The sequence below is a fragment of the Rhinoderma darwinii genome, chromosome 3 (assembly GCF_050947455.1).
Source record: "Rhinoderma darwinii isolate aRhiDar2 chromosome 3, aRhiDar2.hap1, whole genome shotgun sequence".
In the NCBI taxonomy this organism is placed as follows: Eukaryota; Metazoa; Chordata; class Amphibia; order Anura; family Rhinodermatidae; genus Rhinoderma; species Rhinoderma darwinii.
Window position 1 is genome coordinate 414,325,020 of NC_134689.1, and position 5,000 is coordinate 414,330,019.

Below are 5,000 nucleotides of genomic sequence, written 5' to 3' on the forward strand. Positions count from 1 at the left end.
AAAGGTTGAGCGTTATAGGATAAAAGTGCTCTTTGTGGCCATAAATTCTAACTTATCTTTGTTTACCCATTCCTCCTCTTTTCACCAGATCCTATTTGAGCTTGAAACTCAAATAATTCCTATTGTTCCCTTCTCACTCCAAGTCAACAACCCCTTTATCCTGTCAGTTTGGCTAATTTTCCTTTTTTTAATGAACTAGTTTCGCCAATAAATAAGAAACCATCAGACTATTTCACCCAATCTGATTGGGACTTTGCTTTAATATTGTTTCTTTTTAGGCAAAATCCTATTTTGGATTTAAAGCTCAAATCATTCCCATCTCTTCTACTCACTCAAAAATGACAAGGAAATCAACAACACTTTCCTCATATATTAAAAACGTTTCGGCAGAAAAACCAGATTTCCTGCATGAATGGAGGAAGACAAAAACTCACTGAACAGTGCCTCGTGTGAGGATCGAACTCACGACCTTCAGATTATGAGACTGACACGCTTCCTACTGCGCTAACGAGGCAACCACCAGATGTTTGTAGACAAGCTCAAAGCGGCAAAATGAAAAAATATATATACATTTTCTTTATTCCCACTTTTTCTTAGTCCATGACTCATTTTACTTAGTAACTGCTTCCATATGGTCTAGCGGTTAGGATTCCTGGTTTTCACCCAGGTGGCCAGGGTTCGACTCCCGGTATGGGAAAGAACATTTCACTAGTCTTGCACTTTCAAAGGTTGAGCGTTATAGGATAAAAGTGCTCTTTGTGGCCATAAATTCTAACTTATCTTTGTTTACCCATTCCTCCTCTTTTCACCAGATCCTATTTGAGCTTGAAACTCAAATAATTCCTATTGTTCCCTTCTCACTCCAAGTCAACAACCCCTTTATCCTGTCAGTTTGGCTAATTTTCTTTTTTTTAATGAACTAGTTTCGCCAATAAATAAGAAACCATCAGACTATTTCACCCAATCTGATTGGGACTTTGCTTTAATATTGTTTCTTTTTAGGCAAAATCCTATTTTGGATTTAAAGCTCAAATCATTCCCATCTCTTCTACTCACTCAAAAATGACAAGGAAATCAACAACACTTTCCTCATATATTAAAAACGTTTCGGCAGAAAAACCCGATTTCCTGCATGAATGGAGGAAGACAAAAACTCACTGAACAGTGCCTCGTGTGAGGATCAAACTCACGACCTTCAGATTATGAGACTGACACGCTTCCTACTGCGCTAACGAGGCAACCACCAGATGTTTGTAGACAAGCTCAAAGCGGCAAAATGAAAAAATATATATACATTTTCTTTATTCCCACTTTTTCTTAGTCCATGACTCATTATACTTAATAACTGCTCCCATATGGTCTAGCGGTTGGGATTCCTGGTTTTCACCCAGGTGGCCTGGGTTCGACTCCTGGTATGGGAAAGAACCTTTCACTAGTCTTGCACTTTCAAAGGTTGAGCGTTATAGGATAAAAGTGCTCTTTGTGGCCATAAATTCTAACTTATCTTTGTTTACCCATTCCTCCTCTTTTCACCAGATCCTATTTGAGCTTGAAACTCAAATAATTCCTATTGTTCCCTTCTCACTCCAAGTCAACAACCCCTTTATCCTGTCAGTTTGGCTAATTTTCCTTTTTTTAATGAACTAGTTTCGCCAATAAATAAGAAACCATCAGACTATTTCACCCAATCTGATTGGGACTTTGCTTTAATATTGTTTCTTTTTAGGCAAAATCCTATTTTGGATTTAAAGCTCAAATCATTCCCATCTCTTCTACTCACTCAAAAATGACAAGGAAATCAACAACACTTTCCTCATATATTAAAAACGTTTCGGCAGAAAAACCAGATTTCCTGCATGAATGGAGGAAGACAAAAACTCACTGAACAGTGCCTCGTGTGAGGATCGAACTCACGACCTTCAGATTATGAGACTGACACGCTTCCTACTGCGCTAACGAGGCAACCACCAGATGTTTGTAGACAAGCTCAAAGCGGCAAAATGAAAAAATATATATACATTTTCTTTATTCCCACTTTTTCTTAGTCCATGACTCATTTTACTTAGTAACTGCTTCCATATGGTCTAGCGGTTAGGATTCCTGGTTTTCACCCAGGTGGCCTGGGTTCGACTCCTGGTATGGGAAAGAACCTTTCACTAGTCTTGCACTTTCAAAGGTTGAGCGTTATAGGATAAAAGTGCTCTTTGTGGCCATAAATTCTAACTTATCTTTGTTTACCCATTCCTCCTCTTTTCACCAGATCCTATTTGAGCTTGAAACTCAAATAATTCCTATTGTTCCCTTCTCACTCCAAGTCAACAACCCCTTTATCCTGTCAGTTTGGCTAATTTTCCTTTTTTTAATGAACTAGTTTCGCCAATAAATAAGAAACCATCAGACTATTTCACCCAATCTGATTGGGACTTTGCTTTAATATTGTTTCTTTTTAGGCAAAATCCTATTTTGGATTTAAAGCTCAAATCATTCCCATCTCTTCTACTCACTCAAAAATGACAAGGAAATCAACAACACTTTCCTCATATATTAAAAACGTTTCGGCAGAAAAACCAGATTTCCTGCATGAATGGAGGAAGACAAAAACTCACTGAACAGTGCCTCGTGTGAGGATCGAACTCACGACCTTCAGATTATGAGACTGACACGCTTCCTACTGCGCTAACGAGGCAACCACCAGATGTTTGTAGACAAGCTCAAAGCGGCAAAATGAAAAAATATATATACATTTTCTTTATTCCCACTTTTTCTTAGTCCATGACTCATTTTACTTAGTAACTGCTTCCATATGGTCTAGCGGTTAGGATTCCTGGTTTTCACCCAGGTGGCCAGGGTTCGACTCCCGGTATGGGAAAGAGCACTTTCAAAGGTTGAGCGTTATAGGATAAAAGTGCTCTTTGTGGCCATAAATTCTAACTTATCTTTGTTTACCCATTCCTCCTCTTTTCACCAGATCCTATTTGAGCTTGAAAACTCAAATAATTCCTATTGTTCCCTTCTCACTCCAAGTCAACAACCCCTTTATCCTGTCAGTTTGGCTAATTTTCCTTTTTTTAATGAACTAGTTTCGCCAATAAATAAGAAACCATCAGACTATTTCACCCAATCTGATTGGGACTTTGCTTTAATATTGTTTCTTTTTAGGCAAGATCCTATTTTGGATTTAAAGCTCAAATCATTCCCATCTCTTCTACTCACTCAAAAATGACAAGGAAATCAACAACACTTTCCTCATATATTAAAAATGTTTCGGCAGAAAAACCCGATTTCCTGCATGAATGGAGGAAGACAAAAACTCACTGAACAGTGCCTCGTGTGAGGATCGAACTCACGACCTTCAGATTATTAGACTGACACGCTTCCTACTGCACTAACGAGGCAACCACCAGATGTTTGTAAACAATCTCAAAGCGGCAAAATGAAAAAATATATATACATTTTCTTTATTCCCACTTTTTCTTAGTCCATGACTCATTTTACTTAGTAACTGCTTCCATATGGTCTAGCGGTTAGGATTCCTGGTTTTCACCCAGGTGGCCTGGGTTCGACTCCTGGTATGGGAAAGAACCTTTCACTAGTCTTGCACTTTCAAAGGTTGAGCGTTATAGGATAAAAGTGCTCTTTGTGGCCATAAATTCTAACTTATCTTTGTTTACCCATTCCTCCTCTTTTCACCAGATCCTATTTGAGCTTGAAACTCAAATAATTCCTATTGTTCCCTTCTCACTCCAAGTCAACAACCCCTTTATCCTGTCAGTTTGGCTAATTTTCCTTTTTTTAATGAACTAGTTTCGCCAATAAATAAGAAACCATCAGACTATTTCACCCAATCTGATTGGGACTTTGCTTTAATATTGTTTCTTTTTAGGCAAAATCCTATTTTGGATTTAAAGCTCAAATCATTCCCATCTCTTCTACTCACTCAAAAATGACAAGGAAATCAACAACACTTTCCTCATATATTAAAAACGTTTCGGCAGAAAAACCAGATTTCCTGCATGAATGGAGGAAGACAAAAACTCACTGAACAGTGCCTCGTGTGAGGATCGAACTCACGACCTTCAGATTATGAGACTGACACGCTTCCTACTGCGCTAACGAGGCAACCACCAGATGTTTGTAGACAAGCTCAAAGCGGCAAAATGAAAAAATATATATACATTTTCTTTATTCCCACTTTTTCTTAGTCCATGACTCATTTTACTTAGTAACTGCTTCCATATGGTCTAGCGGTTAGGATTCCTGGTTTTCACCCAGGTGGCCAGGGTTCGACTCCCGGTATGGGAAAGAGCACTTTCAAAGGTTGAGCGTTATAGGATAAAAGTGCTCTTTGTGGCCATAAATTCTAACTTATCTTTGTTTACCCATTCCTCCTCTTTTCACCAGATCCTATTTGAGCTTGAAACTCAAATAATTCCTATTGTTCCCTTCTCACTCCAAGTCAACAACCCCTTTATCCTGTCAGTTTGGCTAATTTTCTTTTTTTTAATGAACTAGTTTCGCCAATAAATAAGAAACCATCCGACTATTTCACCCAATCTGATTGGGACTTTGCTTTAATATTGTTTCTTTTTAGGCAAAATCCTATTTTGGATTTAAAGCTCAAATCATTCCCATCTCTTCTACTCACTCAAAAATGACAAGGAAATCAACAACACTTTCCTCATATATTAAAAACGTTTCGGCAGAAAAACCCGATTTCCTGCATGAATGGAGGAAGACAAAAACTCACTGAACAGTGCCTCGTGTGAGGATCAAACTCACGACCTTCAGATTATGAGACTGACACGCTTCCTACTGCGCTAACGAGGCAACCACCAGATGTTTGTAGACAAGCTCAAAGCGGCAAAATGAAAAAATATATATACATTTTCTTTATTCCCACTTTTTCTTAGTCCATGACTCATTATACTTAATAACTGCTCCCATATGGTCTAGCGGTTGGGATTCCTGGTTTTCACCCAGGTGGCCTGGGTTCGACTCCT

General features: G+C 38.5%; 4 non-coding genes across 4 annotated transcripts; all 4 read right to left on the reverse strand.

The window, feature by feature from the left end:
- Positions 1–441: 441 nt before the first annotated feature.
- On the reverse strand, positions 442–514 carry TRNAM-CAU (transfer RNA methionine (anticodon CAU)). The gene has a single exon. It is a non-coding gene; the product is annotated as a tRNA-Met (tRNA).
- A 1,375-nt stretch (positions 515–1,889) lies between these two features.
- Positions 1,890–1,962, reverse strand: TRNAM-CAU (transfer RNA methionine (anticodon CAU)). Its single transcript has one exon. It is a non-coding gene; the product is annotated as a tRNA-Met (tRNA).
- Positions 1,963–2,613: 651 nt separating this feature from the next.
- TRNAM-CAU (transfer RNA methionine (anticodon CAU)) lies at positions 2,614–2,686 on the reverse strand. The gene has a single exon. It is a non-coding gene; the product is annotated as a tRNA-Met (tRNA).
- Positions 2,687–4,046: 1,360 nt separating this feature from the next.
- TRNAM-CAU (transfer RNA methionine (anticodon CAU)) lies at positions 4,047–4,119 on the reverse strand. The gene has a single exon. It is a non-coding gene; the product is annotated as a tRNA-Met (tRNA).
- Between the last annotated feature and the right edge of the window lie 881 nt (positions 4,120–5,000).